The 24,181-nt window shown below is 43.9% G+C and overlaps 1 protein-coding gene and 1 non-coding gene across 7 annotated transcripts in view; one reads left to right on the top strand and one right to left on the bottom strand.

Annotated features, from left to right (window-relative positions):
* Positions 1-24,181, top strand: part of MID1 (midline 1) — a 394,966-nt gene that overhangs the window by 233,734 nt on the left and 137,051 nt on the right. The window contains exon 1 of one of the 6 annotated variants that reach the window (XM_059050102.2): positions 15,091-15,397. The exons of 4 other annotated variants lie outside the window; for them this stretch is intronic. The gene's annotated coding sequence lies outside the window, so the exon portion shown is untranslated. Of the gene's footprint in view, positions 1-15,090; positions 15,398-24,181 lie in introns of those variants that run through there. One more of the 6 variants, XM_067023068.1, reaches the window with a different exon arrangement.
* Positions 10,339-10,411, bottom strand: TRNAK-CUU (transfer RNA lysine (anticodon CUU)). Its single transcript has one exon. It is a non-coding gene; the product is annotated as a tRNA-Lys (tRNA).

Consider the following 24,181-nt stretch of genomic DNA (forward strand, 5'->3'; position numbering starts at 1 on the left):
GGGGCACCAACCCGCGTCCCCTGCATCGGCAGGCGGACTCTCAACCACTGCACCACCAGGGAAGCCCTACATGGTCTTTTTGATTTGGCAAGTGGCAGTAATACTTCAGTTGTACTAAAAGGTACTTAAGATCAGTGTTGAGGAATCAGAAGGGTCTCTGAACATGAAAAATCACCCAATATTTTATATTTACTGTACCAACTTGCAAAATCAAATGTGAAGTCTGATCCCATTTTTGTGGATAAGCTGTATAGAAAAATGGCTGTGGGAAGATTGATCTACCAAATAATGTTGCTTCTTAGTGGTTAGATTCTCTTCCAGGCATTTTGCTTTGGGGGAATTTTATAAATGAATCCATGTTATAATTGTGTCAAGAAACGTACTATCAGAAGGGTAATCCATTCTCTTTTTTTGCCGTCACCATTTAGGATGAATAGGCAGTGTAAACGCAATCATTCACACGGACCAGAAGGAGAATTTTTTTTTTAACATCTTTATTGGAGTATAATTGCTTTACAATGGTGTGTTAGTTTCTGCTTTACAACAACGTGAATCAGTTATACATATACACATGTCCCCATATCCCGTCCCTCTTGCGTCTCCCTCCCACCCTCCCTATCCCACCCCTCTAGGTGGTCACAGAGCACCGAGCTGATCTCCCTGTGCTATGCGGCTGCTTCCCACTAGCTCTCCACCCTACGTTTGGTCGTGTATGTCTGTCCCTGCCGCTCACAAGGAGAACTTTTTTGCATGGTCCATTCATGACTCCTTTAGATCTCAAGAGGGCCTCATGCCTCCAAGTTTACTGTTGCATTCTTCTTAATTCTGCTTGAATGCGTGTACATTATTTTCTGCAAAGAAATACCACCTACTAGAGAGTGTTTCTTCTCGTCTCGTGAGGCTTTGGTGTCCGCAGAGCCCCCTTAGTCCTGTTTATTTGGGATATTTCAGGACTTACTGTAGGAGTTAACTGTGGTGAGTTTTTAAGCCCTCTTTTTAAATTCATCAACTGCCTCTAATCTTGGAAAAACGTCAGGTTCCACTTTTGAGAGGTTTGGGAACTTGACATTTTGTAGGCCAGTTGGGGTATAGGCTGCTTCCATTCTGAGCTCCTTGTTCCAATTTACGTCAGGGGGAATTATGTACAGGTCAGGGCTGAGAGCCGGTTATAACGAATGGGATGGACAAGTGGATTTTTAGTGTTTCATAAAATAAAATGGAAATCACATGTGCGTAGAACAGTTGTGTGTTTTAAAATATTTACATTTATTCTAGTAAACATTAATTATAACTGATATATTTCTCCCGTGATCTTGCTAACTGGGAGGTCACCGCCATTGTTCACTGTGTAGGAAGGATGGATGACAGGCTGGCTATATATTAAAAAAGAAAGGTACTTGGGGAGATACTGGTGCGTGAACTGGTGGAAGTAATTCAGTGTTAGGTTTTTGTCCTAATTTTCTCTCATGTTTAAAGCACCGACTTGCCAATATGATCCAGATGTCAGTCCTTCTAAGGGAGACTGAGGAGTGCTTAGCTTGTGAAATTCCTGACCGGCTCCTGGTGAAGACGCGCGACCAATGCTTAAGTATTAGTCGTCTTTCATTAAAGTTCAGAAGTAGTTGAAGCCCTCCCCGAGTTTACAGCATCCAAATTTTCTTTACATTTGTACATCAGAAACTTCCGACTCCTTGCGGACATAGCCGCAACATGTTCCTGAGGAAAGTGATCTTTTTTTTTTTTTTTTTTTTTTTTTTTTTTTTTTTTTGTGGTACTCGGGCCTCTCACTGTTGTGGCCTCTCCCATTGCGGAGCGCAGGCTCTGGACGCACAGGCTCAGCGGCCATGGCTCACGGGCCCAGCTGCTCTGCGGCATGTGGGATCTTCCCGGACCGGGGCACGAACCCATGTCCCCTGCATCGGCAGGCGGATTCTCAACCACTGCGCCACCAGGGAAGCCCAAAGTGATCTTTAAGAGGCAGAAAAACCCAGGTTCTAAACTGGACTCTGCCCTGTGCCAGCCGTGTGGCCCGGGGCAAGAAGCCTTAATTCTGAGCCTCAGTTTCACCATCTGCAGAATGGGGGAAGTGATACCGACTATTTAGGGAGTGGGTAGGGATTAGAGACAGTTTATATATATAAAGTATTCCACAAATTGCTGGTATTTAAAAAAAAAATGTCAGCAATGGGTATATGAAGGAATGGTTGAAAAGAGGAAACTCAAAGGAGACCTTACGTGCATTGCATTACGTGTCAACCATTTGGGTGTTAGGTATATTAATGCATTCTTTATTATTGTCTGGAAGTCTCCAGCTCCCCCAAATAAATATTGTTTCCATTAAGTCAATTCCTTTTACAGATATTCTTTGTTTTGTGCAGTGAAGAATCAGTACAAGGACCCTGTCTATTAGGGTATAATAGTTAACTAAGTAATGCAGCATGAGGCCTTTTTGCCCCTTTCTAAGGAAGCCATTTAAGTATTTAATGAAAGAGCGACTTCGCATGAGTTAGTTGGTAACAGTCTACCGGACTTCCTGACTGACGCTGCTTCTAAAAATGAGCTGGGAGAGTGTTGGCGGTTCTCAGTGCGATGGGGCTACGTGCCCAGACCCTTGGACGTCATATCAACCCAGTCAACCTGGAAATCTCTGTGGTGACAGATGTTGGAGCCGAATTGCCCTCGGGTCCCTTAGCACCGCTTTTGAGTCTCCCAGTTGAGAAAGTCTCTGCAGAACCCTCCAAGGTTTTAGGTCTGTTGTATTCCTTGAGGGGCCTTTAGGGGAAAAAAAGTGCCTATGTTTTGGGCGTTGTTACCCTTCTTCAAGGCAAGACTTTGTGAAAAGATAACCGAGAGAAGACAGTATACATAGAAGGCAAAATGAGCAAGAAGAAAAGTCCCATTGATCATGGGCAAAAGCTCTCCGCTCAGTTTTAGATTAAGATCTACTGATAAAATATATATACTCAATACACATATCCTCAGTATATACGCAATATATTTGTGCCAAAGATATATTAGTTGGTAAAATTAATACGTAAGTGGGTATATTTATGCCTTACAGTAAATTCCTATTTTTAGGGTATAACGACTGTACCATTTTCAAAATACTGCCACTAAACCTTGGCATCATTGTTCTATCAGTCCGTATAAGGAGATGTTTTGTAGGTCCATAAGTGAGATATGGATGGTCCCTTCAGCATCATTCAGTCCTTTATGGAAATCTTTATAAAAATCCTTCCGTATGCCCAGTAGCTAACAGAGTTCCTGACAAACAATAGGATGTCAGTATACTTTAGATTTTGCCTAGTGCTGCTTTGAGGATGAGTGCATGGTAACACCCCTCCGTTCCCCGCAAAAAAAGCGGTGTGAGGTGGGCGAGAGAGAAGGGGGGCAGGGGGAGGGAGGAAAGGAGGGGGAATCAGCAGCCCCAGTCTCATCTTCCCACACACAGTGTAAGGTATTTGCAATTGGAAATGATCTTAGCTGACATTTTCCAGTCTCCTACCCAATGCAGGAATTCCTTCTAGGATAATCTTCACCAAAGGGCAGCAAGCCTGGTGTAAGAGTAGAGGTCTCTTTCTGTTGGGCAGTGATTTGGTTCAGTATGGTGTCATTATTTGTAGCTTGAGGCGGCACGGTGTAAAGTTCTGAGGGAAATTGGACCGTGGAGCCCAAGTGAGGCCTGGACTGGTGGTGACCACATTGTGGAAGGCCATTTGGGACCAGTTTTGAGCCGCCATTATGAAACCTAAATCCTAGCGCTTTCTCAGTGAGGTTAAATATATACATCAAAGGAATTTACATGGTCTTTAATTTGTGTTAATAAAATTGATTGGAAGTACTATATTAAAATTATTTTTTAAAATATTTATCTATTTGGCCACTCTGGGTCTTAGTTGCGGCATGCAGGATGTTTTAGTTGCGGCCTGCGGGGATCTTTAGTTGCGGCATGCGGGATCTTTTAGTTGCGGCATGCGGGATCTTTAGTTGCGGCGTGCGGGATCTAGTTCCCTGACCAGGGATCAAACCCGGGCCCCCTGTATTGGGAGTGTGGAGTCTTAACCACTGGGCCACCAGGGAGGTCCCTAAAATTATTTCTTTTAAGGAAGAGTGGATATGTGTATATGTGTAACTGATTCACTTTGCTGTACACTTTAACACAACATTGTAAATCAACTATATTCCAATAAATTTTTTAAAAAACTTTTTAAAAATTATTTTTTATACTTATTGGACATCAGGTAGAGAAGGAGTTTTTTTACGTTTCCTTTAGCACGAAAACATGCAAAAACCTCAACTTACCTGAATTTTGCCAAAATAATTAAACCTGTCTATTAACCACAGTTTTCTATGTTATACTTTTCCAAGAGATCCAAGGAAAAAAGATGATATTTTGGATTAATGTGAAAATCGATTGTCATGGATACAAATATACATTCAACTCGATCTCTTAAATCTTCTCTGTTTATGACTAAAGGGGAAAAAAGGTCTTTTTATAATGATGATCTCAAGGAACAATAAAATTTGGAATTCCTAAGAATCTTTCAATTAGATCTAGTATATGGTTGGTAGTTATGCAACTAAAGTGGACTCAAGCATTTTAGGAATGCTTCAACAGAGATTTATTTTTTAAAAAGGGTTCTATTTGGAGTTCAGTTAACCAGAAAATTAAATTAACCAGAATTCTTCTATTTCCAGAGAATTTCAATTCATTGAAGTTTGACTGTACTTTTATTGTAGTCTTAGGTCCCACGCAGAAGTGAATTCCATTTTCTTTTAATTTATTTTATTAACGTATAGTTGATTTACAATGTTGTGTTAATTTCTGCTGTACAACAATTGTTATACATGTATATGTACATTCTTTTTCATATTCTTTTCCACTATGGTTTATCACAGAGTACTGAATATAGTTCCCAGTGCTATACAGTAGGACCTTGTTGTTTCTCCATTCTCTTTTTTTTTTTTTTGCGGTACGCGGGCCTCTCACCGCCGTGGCCTCTCCCGTCGCGGAGCACAGGCTCCGGACGCTCAGGCTCAGCGGCCACGGCTCACGGGCCCAGTTGCTCCACGGCACGTGGGATCTTCCCGGACCGGGGCACGAACCCGCGTCCCCTGCATCGGCAGGCGGACCCTCAACCACTGCGCCACCAGGGAAGCCCTGTTTCTCCATTCTCTATATAATAGTTTGCTTCTTCCATTTTCTGACTTATTTCTTGAAGAGTGTTTAAGGACAGTGAACACCTCAAATGAGCAGGGCAGTGGTGGCTTTTTGCTTTTGGACTTGAATTATTATTATATATCGATCTACATTGATACATATCTATGCATCTGTACATCTATAGAGAAATAGAGCTCCCTGGCAGTGCCGTTTATATTTAAAGAAATATGAGTAGACAATGCTTTCACTATGATTTGACTTCCATCTTAAGTATAGTTTTCCCGGTTCAAACCTGCCATTTAGAACTGAGGAGTGTTTTCCTAGAGATAGAACAATGTTTTTTTCCTCTGTTTCTTAAAGTAGTGCACAGAAGGAAACGGCATCGTGGTAAAAAGAATTTATAAGTGAAATTATAATGTTCTGCTAAAGATAACCAGGAAGTGAGAAGGGAAAACCCTCAAGTAGCAGAGAGGCCAGATGGTCTTTTTTTTTTTTTTTTTAATGCAGTCACTAAGCAGGAAATTCTGCTTGATTAAGAAGACGCTGGTCTTGATTTTCATTCCCTAGTTTTGAGGTCTTTTTTTTTTTTTAATGGGTATACGTATACACGTACAAAACACACAGTTTTCATTCAGCCGGTTGATCGTTTGTGCCATTGTCAACAAGATTCTGCTGATGAGAATGCGAAGTCTTAATGATAAAGAAGGGAAATGGGTTCCCAAGCCTCAGCTCTGAAAGAACGTGGAATCTGCCCACTCCTCCCCAAACGCTCCATCATTACCATCTCCATCAAATTGTTGTAGGGTCTGGTGTTTTGTTTTGTTTTCTTTTACTAACCCAGAATGAGAAAAGCTGTGTAACACAGTGGCTAAGTAGGGTTTTGTGAGATACTGGGTAGACTCAGGGGAGAAAATAGAGGTTTTGGAGTTCAACACTCCAGGGGGCTAATGTGCATAAAGGACCTGAGTTTAATCCTCGGAGCTGCCAGTCAGGATCTTGATGAAGAAGCACCCATGCAAAGAATTGCTTCTGGATGCTGATAGGCTGGGGCGACGTGAGGAGCAGAGCGCCCCTCTTTGGACCGTGATGTTTTGGCCGTTGATGCTGGTCGGAGGTTGCCTGGCAGTGGCTCAGACACCACAAAGCTCCCTTCTGGGAAGTCACACTACCCTTGTCTTAACACCTTTTGCCCAGCACCCCAGGAGTGAGCGATTTCCCAATCTGTATTCTAAAGAAGAAAATGAATAGAGTTGTGAAACGGAATATTTGCATCCATTTATGAGGGAGAGTCACTTGGAGGAATTTGTAATGGAAAGAATAGATGTAGACACAACCGGCAGGATTGTTTGGAGCCAAGTCCTGAATCTAGTGGATGTTGATTTAAATAAGGACAAGCTAAAGAAACTATGCAACAAGGGATAACCCAGCAATCCTTATTGTAAAGATGGTAAATCAGACATTAAAACTTGTTTTTGATTTATTATCAAAATAAATATATTTCCACTTGAAGATAGCTTAGCTACCTGGAAAGGTCACTGTTCTCAAAGCTAGACATTTTTTTCATAAGTGAATTTTTAAGCCCTAGATTGCATCTCAGGTACTGAGTCCTTTGAATGTCGCCTTTTCTTAGATTCAAAAAGCCACCTTCTTACAGAATTTGATCCAATGAAAGGATGAAATGTACAAGATGAAATGCACACTTATTAGCTTACAATGAACCTTTTTTTCTTTAAGATTCACATAATTCTGTACCACAAACAAGACCCTAAGATCATACCATTTGACATTAATTCCAAGGTAATATTGTGACTTCCTCTTTTATAAATTACATTTACAATTACATTTATAATACCTCTCAAAAATATAACAAGGAAACATATTCTGATAATGCAAGAAGAATCTCAGAGTTTAGCCTGCCTTGAGAGAATTTTTTTAAAAGTCATTAGAAGAAGGCTTATAGCATTTATGGGATTTGTTTTCATGTGGATCACAAATATGTACACGTTTTACATATTTCTTTTTGCAGAATTATCAAGACCTCAAAGAAACCGTTTAAATCTTGGCTTTTAGGCCAAAAGCCTTTGGCTTGGGGATATGTCACTCTCCGAGAATTGTTAGCTTTGTACCTCGCCACTCCATCCTCTCCTAAACCTTCTTGTGTGTTTCCGTGTGGAGTGGTTGACAGGCCTCCACGCAGACTTCCCCAAACCCTTGCCTTGGCCTCTGCTGTAGCTACAGTAGCAACTCTTTATTCTCCCATGACAGTACTCTGTGGTGTCTCTAGCCTTCTAGCCTCTTCTTGAAGCGATGGGGTCTAACGATCATGATCTGGCAGCTATTCCAGTTCTACCAGCCAGTGAATTTCCTTCTGTTGAGGTAGCTTTTGTTAATGCTGTTATTGTCAGTAAGACCCCAACAGGGCTCTTAGGCATTGGGACCTTCTAGTATTAACTCATCTTTGATCCTCCAGTCATGAAGCCCTGGCTGTTCATTTCCCCTGTGCTGTTTCCTCACTTCTTTCCCTTTCCTTTCTGAAATTTCTTCTCCTAGAGAGACAAAAACAGGTAAGTCCAGAGAAAAGCAATGACTCTTGAAGCGCCTCAATGAATTTCCTTCACACCCTTCTCTGTAACCTTAACTGCATGTCCATGGTTCCTTTCAACTTCGGTTTAACTCCTGCCACCAAACACTCAGACATTCAGAGAATTCTAATTACCCTACATAATTCCTGTTTTGGGGGGCCCACTGTGTGAGTGTGGCTTTTCTCTCTCAAACTGCATTGATCAGGTAAACAGAGAGGTCACTGATTTCCAATAATTCATCACTTTGTGTTTTCATGTTAGAAATAGTCAAAGTTGTTATAATGCAGTTTAGATTTGGGGAATGTTTATTTTGGCCTGAATCAGATTTCATACTTCAGAATTAGGTGTGGAACTTTTAGACCCCCAAGGCTTTATCTATGGAGCCCCACATGCAGAGGTAGTCCTGAAACAGGCTTAATATAATGGGAGTTTTAAAGCCAGAGCCCAGGACTTCCCTGGTGGTCCAGTGGTTAAGACTCCGCACTCCCAGTGCAGGGGGCATGGATTATTGAGATCCCACATGTCACATGGCACGGCAAAAAGAAAAAAAAAAAAGCAAGGCCAGAGCCAAGCCCTGAGGCTTGGTCATGAAGCATAGATGGAGAAGCTACAGTGATCTCCTCCCACATACAAGCCACTGTTAAAATGTACATTTTGATAGATTTTCATGGAAATAAGCAGTAATTTCCTAGTACTTAGACAGTGACATAGATAATAGACTAACGAAATAGATCTGAAAGAAGACAGATATTCACACTGCAATTCAAAGTAACTTCTTTTGTCCATCAATATCACTGGAAATAAAATTTTCTGGTCACAATCTTCCTCTTACAACAATAATGTCATAAAACAGAAGCTACTGGAAGGTATAACCTTTTTAGCCTTACACTAAAACCATTATAGATTTTCACCACCAAATCATTCTAGGTTCACACAATCCATTTTCCACTTCAAGGCACATCCTAAGGATCATCACTGTCAGAATCAGACGTTATTTCAAGAAAAGCATCAGAGCAAGGATCAAGAGACTGGCTCTGTTGTCAACTAGTTTATGACCTTAAGCAAGTCATTTGCTCCCCCTACACTTGGTTGCTATAATCCTGTGCCATCCCAGCAGTGGCCACTAGCCACAGTTGGCAACTCTGCCCCAGCAATGCAGCTAGCCCTCACTGAAGTGTGCTGTAAATGTAAAATACATACTCAATTTCAGATACTTAAAATGAGAAAAAGAATATGAATAGCTCAGTACATTTTATATTGAATTCACATTGAAATGATACTATTCCCGAAGTTTTGGGTTGATTAAAATATATAATTAATCTCACTTATTTCTTTTTACTGTACTTTTTTAACTGTGGCTAGTAGAAAATTTAAAATTACCATTGTGACTCACTTTATATTTATATGGCCAGCCTTGATCTGATCTGTCAAATGAGGTCATGGTTTCAGATCACTTCAGAGTTACCTTCCTGGGCTTCCCTGGTGGCGCAGTGGTTGAGAGTCCGCCTGCCGATGCAGGGGACGCGGGTTCGTGCCCCGGGCCGGGAGGATCCCACGTGCCGCGGAGCGGCTGGGCCCGTGAGCCGTGGCCGCTGAGCCTGCGCGTCCGGAGCCTGTGCTCCGCAACGGGAGAGGCCACGACAGTGAGAGGCCCGCGTACCGCAAAAAACAAAAAAACAAAACAAAACCAAAAACAGAGTTACCTTCCAGCCCTGAACTTTTAAGATGGAACATTAGATAGAGAATAGAGCCTGAGAAGATGTGAGGAAAAAAAAAAAAAAAAAAGAAAAAGAAACGAAATAGTCAAAGTTGGATTTTAATGTCCTTGAAAAAGAAATCATTCCTTAAGGAAATCTGAAACTAAATATTTAACAACTTGGGAAATTAAATCACAAGTCTCTGCTCAAATGCTGGAAAGTTTTATCCTGAAATTAAGATGTTCTTTGCTTGTTTATGGGCAGGGGAAAAAGCCAAAATATCAGCAAAGCCTATGCAGGTCAGAGTAGAAATATCTTCCTAGCTAAAGCAGACCTGCACTTACTCCTCTGCCTTCTATCAGGTCATCCTTCTTGTTTCTTTCATTTTCTGTATGGTTCTTTGAAATCATATTTTCTCGCCCATTTTCTGGTCCGTTTTATGTTTCTCTTGTTAAAATGTAAGCTCTCTCAGGGCTCACCTTTGCTGCCATATTCAGCAGTGCATTCCTGAGGCCTCCATCAGTGCCTGGCACACAGCAAAACCTCAGAAACACCCGTTGCATGAAAAAATAATCAGAGAAGTGACTTTCTCTCTGGTTATACTCCAAAAGTAATTCTAAAAGAATTTTTTTCATGCTTAAAGAAAGCCAAAGTAATGTACGTATAGGATTTCTAATGTCATAAACGTAACAAAACTGGCTTATTCTTCCAAACTCTTAAAATGAGTTTAGGTTAAGAGTAGTGAAGAGTTGAAGTTCCAGACCAGATACAGGCTGATTTGGGATGAATAAGGAAGTTATTAAGGGCTCTGTGTATTGGGGCAAAACCTGTGGGTGGGGCGTACCTGCTCTCTGCCAGTTTTCCTGGTGCATTGTCAGCTGCCCTTAGAGGATCTTAGTTCCCCAACCAGGGATTGAACCCGGGCCCTCAGCAGTAAGAGTGCCGAGTCCTAACCACTGGACTGCCAGGGAATTCCCTGGAACACTTTCTTATGAGCTCCTCTCACCTGTGGTCTTCCATGGTGCAGAGGTCATTCAGGTCAAGTTAGCTGCCTCTGCCATCAATGCTAGAAAGCCCAGGGAACGGGAGCTGTGTCTTGGAGAATGATTCTCCATGGATCTCTCACGTTTCTGTACCCCTGGTCAGCTGCGGTGTCTCCTGCCAGCACCCCTGAAACCAGGAGGCTAACTGATTAGCTTGCAAGTGGGAGAAATCTGAAACCCTTCACTGTTCTTGATGGTCTCACATGCCCCACCCCATACCAGGGTCCCTTAAGTCCTGCAAAATCAAAAATTCTGGCAAAGGATGCGTATGGGAAATGGAGCGCAGAGAACTGGAGAAGTTCAGAGAAGTTCAGAGAACTTCACTGGAGCGCAGAGAACTGAAGCCTCAAGATCATGATAGGCGATCCAGTGGTAATGAATAGAGGTATATCCAAGTCTAGGAAATCGATGCGATTGCCTTTGTGAAGACCATTATTAACGAGTAATTCACATTAATAATAGGAATTATCACTCATACTCTTCCTCACATAAGACACTCAGTGAACGCTATTGAATGAATAAATGGATTTGTAGCCTTCCTGCTTCCGAACGTGCTTTGAAGAGGTTTCCAGCTTTAAAAATTACAGGTAATGAATTTATTGAAAGGAAAGTGGGAAGAGATGATTCAGGACAAGAGGGGAAGAAGAACGTGAGAGCTACAGTTTTGCCAGGCAATTGTAAGACTTTGGTTCACAACTTAATCCTCAAAGGACCCTTCAAGATGGCTCTCATTGTCACAGTTTGCAGATAAGGAAGCTGCAGAAGATAGGAAGCGGATCTGTGAGTGTAAGATACACTGCATAGCTGGCTCCTGCCCGCTTTTGCTAGGAAATGGCAGAGCCAGGGTTTGAACTCAGGTTTATTTGGTGTCGAGGTACACGTTTCTTTGCACGACACCGCACCGATGGCCTCACCCCAAAACTAGACCGAGAACAGTTGGGCCACCTGAACTCAGGGCTTAACCCTGAGTTTTCTGACAACACGTCAAAGAGAAAGGCGGATGATATGCATGATCTGAAAGACGAAAGCCTATCCGTTCATCTCTCATCTCACAGTAGAAGGAAAGGATGGGGACAGGAAAAAAGAAGAATAGTAGAACATAGAGAAGAAGGAAAAAGCTTGCAATTTTAGATGCAATGCGAGGTAGGGTATATTATTTACTGTTCTAAACCCCTTTAGCTTAGAGACTGCAAATAATAATAATTCTTGTTGTGTGATAAATCCCATAAACTAGATATAAACTCCAATGATCTTCTTAAGTCCATTGTCCTACTAGCAGCTTTAGCAGAATTGGCGTCAGAAGAAGAGCGTAAGATGATAAAAGCATGACTTGACAAAACCTGGCTGTTATGTTAATGTTAGCAAGTTAGTTGCAGCGATTGTTTCTCAAAGTGTAGAACCCATTCCTTAGCTTCTCTGGGAGTTCTGGAAAGCTCTATTTAAAGGTTATCTTTAAAATGTAGGTTAGAGTATGCTAATCAAAAAATTTGATTTCCTTCAGAATACATACTAAGTTAGCTCAGTTATCTAACAAAAAAGTATTTTATTTTAGATGGGGCAAAACATAGATCTAGAATTTTCAAGAAGTGAATCACACGTTGAAAAGTGGGTGATTTAGTGTGATTTGAAAGCAGTTTTAATTTTATGATACTCTGTGTGTGTATGATAACCTAATTTTACTGCCCCGGACTTAAAGGTCTCTTGCTGCCAGGAAAACGAGTTCATCCATTAGCATTGAAATCAGTTCAAGGTATTTTTGCTCATATTTCTCCCAAGAAGCCTCCTGCCTTTGTTCTGTCGGGACACCCAGTTCCGACACTGTTCTTAATATCCTGTTTTCGTTTGTCACCACTCCTGTCCTTTTCATTGCCCTGTTCCCATGTGCCCCGTCCCTCGTGTGGTGCTTTACAATAACAACTCAGAACAAAAGAGTCCCTCCTCCTTCTGTTGCCTTGAAAAAAACCAAAAGACTGCATCCCCTGACTGTAGGGCTTGAGTGATCATGGGAAATGTTTAAAAACATGTTCTTCATAAAAGTTAACCGGGAGTTGTGTAGCAAGGTTACTTTATTTTTTACGATCGCAAAGTAGCTTCAGGGTCTTGTGAGCATTGGCGGTTTGTGTGTGGCTAGCTTTGAAACGGAGAGGAAGGAAAAGCGATTTCCTTTGAGAAAAGGAGCTATCATATTTGAGAGAATTTCTTCTTACAATAAAAAGTAGTTCCTGTGTAACATCGCCATTACCTGAGTGCACGTGGAAAGGGGAGAATGTGCAGTTTTCCAGGTGGGATTTTCTTACTGTCAAAATCCAGCTCCACTGGTCTCGTCCTTCAGAGACTAGACCTCTTGGGTGGTTTTTGCTGCTTTCCAGGTCACCCTTTTCAAATAGGAGTGGCAGATGATTTTTGGTCATTTGTTTGTTTTGTTTTGGGTTTTCATATATAAATTATTTACAGGTTTCTGTTTTCGCACAGAGGAAGGAAAGTTTTTCTCATGCAGGAGGGATGCGATAACCCAGAGGTTTGTGAAGAGTGAATACTAGCAAGTCCCACGGAATTTTGCAAAGGTGCTTTTGTACATGTATGTGTGTGTGGGTGTGTACAGATGTATCCACATGCATGTTTATATATGGCTCCAAGAACTAATAACACTGTAGACATACATAGGATTTTTTTTTTCATAGGATTTTATATAGACATAGAAATAGTTCTGTTAATGTATGTGGAAGTGCCTACTGAACTATGAATATACACTTGGAGAAGCATTCAGGGAAGGCAGCGTTGGAGCACTTTTCCTCTGTGGTTGGTTTCACAGGACTCAGTGGCCTCCATTTCTGCCACCACCAAGCTGTTGGGCCTGCTCTTCCAGAAGGTTCGATTTAGATTTTTGTCCGGAGACTAGATGTGACACATTCTCACTCCCTTCTCTTTCAAGTCTGCTCTCACGGCCTTCAGAACCAAATTCTTGCCTGACACCCGGTACAGCACAGACCTGGAAAACATCCGTCATTTTCAATTTAGTGCAAAATAGGTTCCATTTGTCTGTAAAACCGGATGCTTTCTTTCTTAACATAAACTCTAAAAGCTACGAAATGTCGGAGACCCCCCGACAGTGGGAAACTTCCTGTTGAGGTGGTCAGATTATGCTGTCTAGAAGATGATAGAGTTTGTTGTTGTTTATCATTTTCTTTGGTTTTTGAGGGGCAGAGTAAATGTTTCCTGATGTTTCAGGCTAGTTTTTCCACAACGCCAAAATGTCTTGGAGAAGTCTTGACAATTTTAATGTTGTTTTAACAAAAGCGGTGCTTTCAAATCTCTTGATGAACAGTTCTTTTGTTCTATTGGATGATGTATGTGTGCCCCTTCCATGTACCGTGAGGACTCCTTAGCGCGGTCATCTGTAGGTGAAATGGAGTGACCCCTTTTTTATTGTTAAAAGACAAATGAAATTATGATTCGTAGAGACACAAGAAAATGTATGTTTGCATTTTTATGTCCAAACATGAGAGGCGTGCTTTGGTTTACCATGAGGGGTTGCAGTGGCATGAAAGTAGGTGTCACAACGTGCGAATCAGGTGACACGGGGAAGCTGTTCTTGCCTCCTGCTGGCCCTGTATCAAGAATGTTCTTTAAAGTTTAAAAAAAAAAATGTTCTTTAAACACCTTTGGTGGAGTCCAAATGTCTGGTTTACAAATCGAATTGTGCAGGTTCGCAAGCAGTGTGGGTTTTTAAATGGTTTTTGGGTTTTTTTTTACACTTTTTTGTCGATTTATTTTAGTTGCAGTTTTTTGCCGTGTGCAGTGCGATAAGCAACATCCTTGACAGAACCGCAGCGCAGGGCAGGGGTTTTTTTTTGTTTTTTTTTTTTGCTTTGAGGAAGACTACTTCCCTTTCTTCCTTCAGACAATCGGTTTTTAAACGATTACTTTCCATTCTCGATTCACTCTTGCTTTGCCATTCTGGAGACTGAAATTTGGGACACCCGTCCCAGATTTGCTTTGTGTGTTTGTTTATGCTTGTATTATATGTACTATGTCCATATATGTGTATGTAGTGTATATATGTAAAGCTTGCCTGTGGGTGTATAGACATACATGTATATTTCATATGTATATTTTCAGTTGTTTCTCAGGGTGATAGATTGCAATTTAGATCTCTCTTTCTCAAAGAAACAATGACTCTGCTTTATTGTGTCTCTACAAGAGATCACGCTTCCTGATGTAGCGTTAAAAAAAACTTCTCCTAGGTGGTACATTTTAATTCAGAAGATAGATGCAACGTAAGAAATATATTATTAAAAAAACAAACAAACAAAGCAGCGTCCAGAGCATAATGTGATCATGCGCTCAGGAGGAGGCCGAAAGGATCAAAACGCAAGGGAAGCCAGTGCCCGTTGGTGACCCCGGGAGCTGGCGTGGGATGGCTCCTGGTGCCAGTGTGGAAAGCTGGCATCCGGCGCTCAGCTGTCGGACACTGACCCACTGCTGGTCCCTGTGAGCAGTGAGGGTACAGGTCCTGGTGCCAAGTCATGATTTCGGGGTGGGGGAGACAAGGCAGTGGGTGTTGACCTGTCCTGAGCTGCCTTTTCATTTGGTTCACATGAGCACTGAGTGGGCCAGGGCCCAGGGAAGCCACGGCAGGGTCCGAGGAAAAGGCAGTTCGAAAGCAAGAGGGAGTTTTGATTCTTCAGCTCAGCAGCCCTGGCGGGGTGGAGGGCGCGGAGCTGGCCTTCCTGGAATTGTCGCGTCGACTTTCCTGTTGTGTTTCACCGTTGACGCTCGCACAGACACACAGGACCGCTCCGGCACTGCCTGCCACCCACCACCTGGTCTCGGTGGCCTGTCTGTCATTTCGTGGGTCCCCATCCTCTGCCTACGGCGATGTTTCTTCAAAAAGAACTAGGGTGCAGTCCATTGGTGGGTATTCAAGGCAATCTTTTTGTAAGAATCTGGAGAGATGCTAAAAGAACTCTTAAGGACGAATGTTCTATTTCCTGTTTTTAACCTGTTGATCCGTCTTTCAGGAGAACAAATTGCGTTTCTGAGACTGTTGAAGGGGTTTCTTCACTGTTAAGACAGGGCAGAATCGGGCCGTTGTTCCTCCAGAAATCGGGATTGCTTTTTGCCGTCGCCATTTGTGTCTTTTTGCTTGTCTGCTGGTATAAATGAACTCCAGAAGGTGTATTTAAGCATTCTGTTAAGTAAATTTGGACGACTGGGTTTCAATTAAAATAACCAGACGGTGTGACCTAGCTCCCATTTCTCTTTAATTTTTATCATTAAAGGCTTCATGTCCCTAAAGACATCTGCCAGGCTTTCCAAGTGATTCTTTGCAGGAATGTTCATTCATTATTAATCAGGTTGCATGGGCAAGAGAGTATGTGATTATTTTAAAGAATGTCCTAGAGATCCAATTATTAAAAAATGAGCATGTTCTAGACAGACGTGGAAGGACAGAAAAGGGTTTGTGAACAGTTTAATTCAATTTGCATGAATTCCACCAGGTGGCTGTTGGGTGAAATTAAAAGTCTTTCCTGGTTCTCAGTTCAGGTATCAGGTAAAACATTTGAACTTCAGCACTCCTTAGAATGCAGATGAAGATGAAATGACAAGCGATTAAAAATATCTCTTGTACTCATTAGTTATTTTAAAACTTGAGGCTACTGCCTCCGTGCTTATCTTCTTGTCCCCTTTTCCCCCTATCAGTCCCTCTGGTCTCCTACAACTTGGTTGGCAGAAATTTTTTACTCCTCTTTCATAATGAATTTGAGTGTGCTGACAGTCGGAGGTCAACAACAGTGATAGTTCAGAGGCGTTACCTATAGAATGTTACGGGATCACTTCTGTTTTCACCTGTGCCTATTCCATGTATTATTTATACTGTTGCTTTAAGAGCCCTTTTGCATTTGCCTGTTCTCTGCCGTAATTTGCCTACGTGGTGGTTTCAATTTCTAGTCTTTCAGAATGCCATTAAATTCAATTGAATCTCTCTTGTCACTCTTTCCATCATCCCATGGCTCTGTTTTATTGTGCATTTACTGACTCACCTGCTTCTCAAATCAGCCAGGACACTAATCTGTAAAGTAGCTTGCTGGTAGTATTTTTACTGTGTGGTTTTTATAACTCAAAGTTAAATACTACACCAGGATTGAATGTGCAGACGTTGAGTGCTTGTATTATGTTGTGTTTTTGAAAAATAAATTTATTTATTTATTTGTTTTTGTTTTTGGCTGTGTTGGGTCTTCGTTGCTGCGCACGGGCTTTCTATAGTTGCGGGGAGCGGGGACTACTCTTGGTTGCGGTGCGCGGGCTTCTCATTGTCGCGGTTTGTCTTGTTGTGGAGCGCGGGCTTCAGGAGTTGTGGCACGTGGGCTCAGTAGTTATGGCTCGCGGGCTCTAGAGCGCAGGCTCAGTAGTTGTGGTGCACGGGCTTAGTTGCTCCGCGGCACGTGGGATCTTCCCCGGCCAGGGCTCGAACCCGTGTCCCCTGTATTGGCAGGGGGATTCTTAGCCACTGTGCCACCAGGGAAGCCCTATTCTGTGTTTTTTTTTTTTCCTGTTTTTTAAAATACTCGATTTCTGGTGAATTCATCTGGGGTGTAGCACCCAGTTTTTACTGAGTTTCTGTTAGGTCATGTTTGGGGTTTGGAGATTATATTTATCTGAGATGAGACCACGTCCTTTCTGAGTTTAGTCTCTGTTGTAAACCCTGCCTCTCCAACTGAGGTTCAATTCCAGTGTTTCCCCTTTCCCAAGTATTTAGTCCTCTGACAGTCTGTATTTCTGCTGATCCAAGATAAAAACATGGTTCCACAGTCCTTAAAACAAGATACTCCACCTGTGGCTCTGTAATAGAGATAATCTCATAGCAAAAATCCAGAGGGCAGTAAGTCATCTCAACCTTAATTACTCATGTGAGGAGAGAGAGGATAGGAAATTGACTTGATCCTGTTTCTGAAATTTAAAAGAATTCTTTTAATTCTTAAAGAATTAAATGTATGCATAGCATTTCTGTCTCTGTCTCTTTTTCACAACACTTTTAGGAATTTCTTTTACCAAACCATTTTTATGTGGCTTGGTGTAACGTGCAGTTTTGATGGTGTTTGCAATCTCAGTTACGTTTTGGTAAAACATATGTTTTGGTTAACAGCAAGCTTAGTTTCCATACTCCAGAGGATATTTGGGGGGAGAAAAATGGAGGAAGTCCTGGAGAATCATCCAGGAGGTGGCTGAGAGCCACCTGATATTAACAGTTGACCACAGGCCACCCAGTGTTGGTATCCAAGTTTATTCCTTGGTCCAGTGACACACTAATTTCCCTCATAGTGATGGTTTTCAGAGCTTACAAAGTGAGGGACTGAAAGTAAAAATTATAGGTGGCTAGAATGCATATTCTTTTTCATATACTCCAAATTAGAAAAATTATTATTGTTGATGGAGTATGCGGACATGACATAGAATACATTGTAGGGAAGCACTGAGAGGTGGATTTACCTTATGATTAAAACGTCAACGTCTCCGTTAAGAGAAATTTGGAATAAAAAACGCAGGAATGACCTGCTGACAATTGAATATCTCCTTATGCTAGTGGGTGATTGCATTCATAGAATGCACTTGGTCTGGAGATTCGTAATCCTTGCTCAGTTCTTGATTATATGGGTAAAATTTCCATACTACTGGGGTTTTGAACTGGAAGGTCTGCTCATTGACTTTGACCATGGAGTAAACCTTGCAATGCATGCCATCCTCACAGGGGTCCTAGATGTTTCTTCAACATGCAGGTTATCTTCATTAAGTCATAGCAGAAGTCAGGAGAGACTCCAAGCAATAAAGTTGTGCAATTCTAAAATCAGCTCCCGAGCAGGATGGTGGCAAGGGTTGTGACAGCATAGGCAGGGGGTTAAATGTTTTCTCTGCGTTGACTTGTCAGGTGAATAGTTTTGCCTTTTACTTCACAGGAGGGGGCCAAAAAGATGAATCCAAGAGATATATGGGCTTCCCTGGTGGCGCAGTGGTTGAGAGTCCGCCCGCCGATGCAGGGGACGCGGGTTCGCGCCCCGGTCCGGGAAGATCCCACGTGCCGCCGAGCGGCCGGGCCCGTGAGCCGTGGCCGCTGCGCCTGCGCGTCCGGAGCCTGTGCTCCGCAACGGGAGAGGCCACGGCAGTGAGAGGCCCGCGTACCGCAAAAAAAAAAAAAAAAAAAAAAAAAAAGAGAGAGAGAGATATGAACACAGATATGAACCCTCTTCACTTCCATCTCCCTGGCCTATCACAGTGATCCATAAGGGCGCCCATCCTGAGTCCAGCCATCTCCCTTCTCTAGCCTGAACCCCACATCTGAACCCTTTAAGTCCCCAGTGCCCTTCCTTTTCCACTGGGAACTTTCTCCTCCAGTTTGTTTCCTTCCGTATCCTGTACCTTGGACAAAAGAAAGCCCTTCTCCCTCCGGTGAAAAGCCCTCCTCCTGGGATGAGTGCCAGCTCAGGATGATGATACCTAGAGCCCAGAGGGAGCAAGGGGGCGTCTGCGCAGGCAGCTGGATCAGCCAGATTACCTTCACCGTCACCTGGGTGCCAAGGTGCTGTCACCCGTACAGCCCTCACCGCTAGCTCTCTAGCAGTCTTTCTGTTGGTCTCAAGGTTTTATTTGTTTTTGTTTTTTTTGCGGTACGCGGGCCTCTCACCGCCGCGGCCTCTCCCGTTGCGGAGCGCAGGCTCCGGACGCGCAGGCGCAGCGGCCACGGCTCACGGGCCCGGCCGCTCCGCGGCACGTGGGATCCTCCCGGACCGGGGCACGAACCCGCGTCCCCCGCCTCCGCAGGCGGACTCGCGACCACTGCGCCACCAGGGAAGCCCGGTGTCAAGTTTTGACTATGAATGTTACCTCCATGTGAGATTCGCGTTTGTGCTCACACATGCCTGCGTGTATCGGTCCCAGAGCTAATCTGATTCTGTTGAATGAATGATGAAAGAAGATGACTCGTATAACTTTAAACCTGAGTCTCATTACTGACCACTCCGTTGTGTACTAGGAAATACTACTTTCAAATAAATATTTTAGTTATTTTGTGAATAGGGTAGTTATTTTGTTTTGTGTTTTTCAGCTAAAAGCTTTACTTGGCTAATTGTAAACATGTCACACTATTTAGAGCCATCTTTTGAAACATTTCTTCTTTGTTTAGTATGAAATCCCCAAATACAAGAGTGGCCAGGGCTCTTTGGGCTTCTAGGAGGTTCGGCTGTCATTTTTTAAAAACCAGAAAACAAAAACAAGAAAATGAACATGAAACAAAACAAAACAAAAAACCTCACAGGGGTGAAAATGATCTGTGCTAGGAAGAAAAGCAAGGGCAATTGCTAAGAACAGAAAATGGTCCCATTTACTGGGTCTCTGGTACAGGAGGTGAGTGGTAGGGAGTAAGGTTAAAGAAGCAGTTCGGGAGAAAGTTGGGCACGGCTTTGAAAAAGGAGATCAGATGTCAGGACTCAAACTTTGGGCAGCAGGGAGCTGCTCGGTGTTTTGAGCCTTTAAGAGAAGTGAGCAGACCTGCCGATGCAGGAGACACGGGTTCGTGCCCTGGTCCGGGAAGATCCCACGTGCCGCGGAGCAACTAAGCCCGTGAGCCATGGCCGCTGGGCCTGCGCGTCCGGAGCCTGTGCTCCGCAATGGGAGAGGCCACAACAGTGAGAGGCCCGCATGCCGCAAAAAAATAAATAAATAAATAAAAAATAAAAAATAAAAAAAAAATAAGAGAAGTGAGCAGAAAAAGTTACGATGCTGGAAGCATGTTGCAAAGGTGAAACTGAAAGACGAAAGATTGGAGGTAATAAATCAAATTAGGAGATATTTTTGTGTGGAGGTTTTCGTTTTTGTTTGTTCGTTTCTTTTTGGCAATAGTCTTGGAATGCAGTAAAGATCTTGATCAACACGGAGGCGGTGAGAACAGAGAAACCGGTCAAAGAACTACTGAGGTTTGACATTTACGTGTCTTGGCTCATGGTTTGGATTTGGGGGAAGGAGAGTGTACAGTTTCCTATTGATTCTGTAACAAATTACCACAAACTTGATGGCTTTAAACAGCACTGGGGGTCATCAGTCTGACACTGGTCTCACTGGGCTATCATCAAGGTATCTGCAGGGCTGTATTCCTTTTGGAGGCTCTAGAGGATAATCTGTTTGTCTGCCTTCTCTAGCTTCTGGAGGCTTCTCACATTCCTTGGCTTGTGGCCTCCTTCTATATTCAAAGCCAGCAATAGCTTGTCAGGTCTTTTTCACGTGGCATCATCTGACTCTACTCTTTTACCTCCCGTTTCCACGTTTAAAGACCCTCGTGATGACATTGAGTCCACCTGGATGATCCAGGCTAATCCCCTTGTCTCAAGGTCAGCTGCTTGACAACCTTAAATCCATCTGCAACCTGATCTCCCCTTTGCCTCGTAACGTAAAACATCCACAGGTGTCAGGTATTAGGATGTGGCCGGCCTTGGGGCGGGGGGCATTCCTGTGCCTGCCCCAGAAAGGTAGGAGTAGAAAATGAGGCGGGTCTCTGACTTGTGCTGATCAGCAGGATGGAAGCACCGTGAGGAGATACCAGGAGGCCTGGAAGGCAGATGGGTTTGGGAGGGAAGCTGATGTGTTCCATGAGATGCACGCTCTGAATTGAAGCACGCACAGTAAATGAAGCAAAGTACTGTCAGTGGTGAACTGGGATTCTGAAAAGAGACGGCGCTGCAAGACATGAGCCCAGGTGTCAGAGGAGGCAGTACGCGGCTCAGCCTGGATGGCTATTTGATGGAAGGCTGGCTGGCCCTTTTGAAACACCTAGGCTTTGCTTAGCTGGAGGAGAGAGAGGAAAATCAGCAAAGCCCGATCTCAGTGCTACACAGAATGAGGGGTGGGAGTGGAGGTAAAGGAGCAAGGGGAGAGGTGTGGAAAATAAATATCCATTTACTCAGTTTCCATTTTATTTTTATTTTTGCGGTACGCGGGCCTCTCACTGTCGTGGCCTCTCCCGTTGCGGAGCACAGGCTCCGGACGCGCAGGCTCAGCGGCCGCGGCTCACGGGCCCGGCCGCCCCGCGGCACGTGGGATCCTCCCGGACCGGGGCACGAACCCGCGTCCCCCGCATCGGCGGGCGGACTCTCAACCACTGCGCCACCAGGGAAGCCCTAGTTTCCATTTTAAAGAAGTGCTTTCCTTCGAAGTCTTGAATCTGTAAGAAAGTTTCCTGAAAAGCTGTCTGGTGCCCAGTGCTTCCCAGCATCCAGAGCTTAACTCTGCATCCTGTGACCAAAGACTTTGCTGCTGAGGGATGTGATTGGAGTGAATTGGAGGGGACATCTGTGGACACTCACCCAGGGACGCACAGCTAACAGCAGAGCTGCAGATCGTCCCACCTTATCTGGCCACCCACGCAACTCTCTCCTTTCATTCAGTGTTCTGTGCCCTGTTCTGAACTACAAACGGTGGACGAGTAGAGGTGTGAGCTGTGAATTGTTTCCGTGCCCAGTTTGTTGCAAGGCTTCCCGTGATGACCGACATCCTCCTCTGAATGAGTACCAATCAGCCCATTCAGAAAAATGTAGAGCTATAGCATTTCCTGACAATGATATGCACGTGTGATTTCCTTCCATTGTAGTGAAAGCTAAGAATCGCTCCCCCCCCCCCATATATATATCGGAGGCCTGGAAATTAAATTACTGGAGTTGAGAAGAGAAAAAGATAACATTTGGCACACAGTCTGCCCCTACTCCCACACCTCTATGTGCTTGGTGAAACCCCTGTTCATCTTTAAAACCCACTTGCTGGGGCTTCCCTGGCGGCGCAGTGGTTGAGAGTCCGCCTGCCGATGCAGGGGACGCGGGTTCGTGCCCCGGTCCGGGAAGATCCCACGTGCCGCGGAGCGGCTGGGCCCGTGAGCCATGGCCGCTGAGCCTGCGCGTCCGGAGCCTGTGCTCCGCAACGGGAGAGGCCACAGCGGTGAGAGGCCCGCGTACCGCAAAAACAAACAAACAAACAAAAAGCCCACTTGCATGTTGCCCTCCTTCAGGAAGCTTCCCCATTCTCTTCTCCCCCGCTCTTTGGCGCATGTCTTTTGTCATGCTGGAAAACCATTTGTTTGTATGTTCGCTCCCCTGGTAGACCAGAAGGTCGCTGTGAGGTGGCGGGGCAGGTGTTACCATTGCTTGTCCCAGGACTCAGCACCTAGAGGGACTTCAGTATTCGGTGAAAGAATGAATGGCATTTTCATTTGTCAAAAAAAGATTTTAAAGAAAGCTAGAAAATGAACCGTGCTATTTGTTTTTAAGGTGGGAGAATGGCATGCATGCTTAGTAGTAATTTACTGTTGAGTAGTTTAACAAGAATATCACTACCATGGCAAAATCTGGATAAAAGTAGTAAAAATGAGATCCGCTGTAGATATCAAATCAAAATCCCTTCCTTTCTGGCGGCACAGAGGCCAAAGGTTCAGAAAATTGGCTGAACCTCACTTTGCATCTAGACATTTTGTCATCACTTAATATAATTAACCAACATTTACAGCGTGGAGACTCGCATAAAGCGCCACGCCAAGTGCTAGGGCGATAGAAGAGAAAAGGTCCAGGTCTGAGCAGCTGCTATTAAATCATTCTTACGTAAATTGCCCCTGAGCCGTTGACTCACATCGTGTCCATTGATGCCAGGGTGAAATCCCATCGCGTGGCATTTCCCGTTAGCACTCGGAACTTGTACATGCTTGTCGAAGTCTTACTCTCCCAGTGTGGCCATTGTTGCCTGCGCAGCATTTTATTCATACTTCTTTGAGGGTGCTTTTCATTTCTCTTGTGGCTGGCTGGCCATGTTTCTCTCTTCTGAAACATGGGTCAGCAGAATAAGATCTGCACGCCAAAACCAGCTTGCTCCGTGCTTTTGTAAATATAATTCCATTGGACAGCCACGATCTTTCATTTCTGTAGTGTGTATGGCTGCTTTTGCATGCTACAGGGGCAAAATTGAGTAGTTGCAACAGAGGGTGTCTGGCCTGCAATGCCAAAAATATTTACTGTCTTGGCCTTGGTAGAAAAGCTTTGCTGACCTCTGTTCTCATATATTTGAGAGATTCTTGAAAGCAAGGGTTATGTTTTATTCTTTTTGGTTTCGTCCCTAACATCAGTACTTTGGATTAACTCAACCAGCGAATGTCCAAGTCTTACTGTGTGCGAGGCGCTGTTCCCGTGCCGGCTGTACATCCCTCAAAGAGCAAAGCAAAGTCCCTGCTCGTAGAGCTGATATTCTAATGCTGGGGCCACGGGGAGAGACGGAGCAGCGGACAATCTAATAGACTATGTCGGCGATGAACGTCATAGAAGAAAACAAACCGAAATGGGGGAAGAAGGGTTGCCGCGATGGGTGGGCGGTTGTGGTGGTCTTACGGGAATTGCTTTCATGTGGGTTCACAGAGAAGGTGATATCAGAGTGGCAAGTCATTCCAGAGACCTTGCTAAGGGGAGACAGGACAGGACGTGCATGGCGTGCTTGAGGAATCACAAGGAGACCATGTGCCCAGAGCAGAACAAGCAGTACCACGGGAGGAAATGAGGTCACTGTCTGAGTCTGTTTTCTGGGGCTGGTTTTATTCTGGTGAATTTCTCCCTGAGTGAGATGGGAAACCCCTGGAGGGTAGAGCAGAGGCCAGAGGCGAGGCAGGCTCTGTCGTGTTTT

The sequence above is a fragment of the Kogia breviceps genome, chromosome X (assembly GCF_026419965.1).
Source record: "Kogia breviceps isolate mKogBre1 chromosome X, mKogBre1 haplotype 1, whole genome shotgun sequence".
Lineage (NCBI taxonomy): Eukaryota > Metazoa > Chordata > Mammalia > Artiodactyla > Physeteridae > Kogia > Kogia breviceps.